A 495-nucleotide genomic window follows, 5' to 3' on the forward strand; every position below is an offset into this window, starting at 1 on the left:
CTTCAGGGGCTGTACAATGAGTAGACACATGTCCTCCTTCTCCACATCTGTAACAGAAGAAATCATCTTCATCATGGCTGGTTTGTGTTTTTTCTTTGGCTACTAGTGTGAGGAGGAGCCTTATTTACTTCATTTCCTTTGTTGGCTGGTCTCCATCCAGGACCTTTGGTCTGCTGAAAATTTGTGGGTCTCACAGTCATCATGTTGAGGTGATGTAGTACTTCCTCAACTTGTTTTCTTAACTTGCATGAACTTCCTCAGATTTTCTGGATTTCATTTCATCATTGTGCTGTACTTCTGGAGACTTTGAGGTGGTTTTTAGCTGACCAGCTGTGAGTTTAGACACTTGGGACTGCAGCATTTTGATTTGGGCCTGCAGCTCCTGAACTTCAGAGTCTGACTTATTTTCATCTACCACCCTCACTTGCCGGACTACGGGTCTAGTTGAATGAGCAACAGGTTTCTTTCTCACTGATTGTTGAAATTGTTCTTCTC

The sequence above is a fragment of the Austrofundulus limnaeus genome, unplaced genomic scaffold, assembly GCF_001266775.1.
Source record: "Austrofundulus limnaeus strain Quisiro unplaced genomic scaffold, Austrofundulus_limnaeus-1.0 Scaffold3409, whole genome shotgun sequence".
In the NCBI taxonomy this organism is placed as follows: Eukaryota; Metazoa; Chordata; class Actinopteri; order Cyprinodontiformes; family Rivulidae; genus Austrofundulus; species Austrofundulus limnaeus.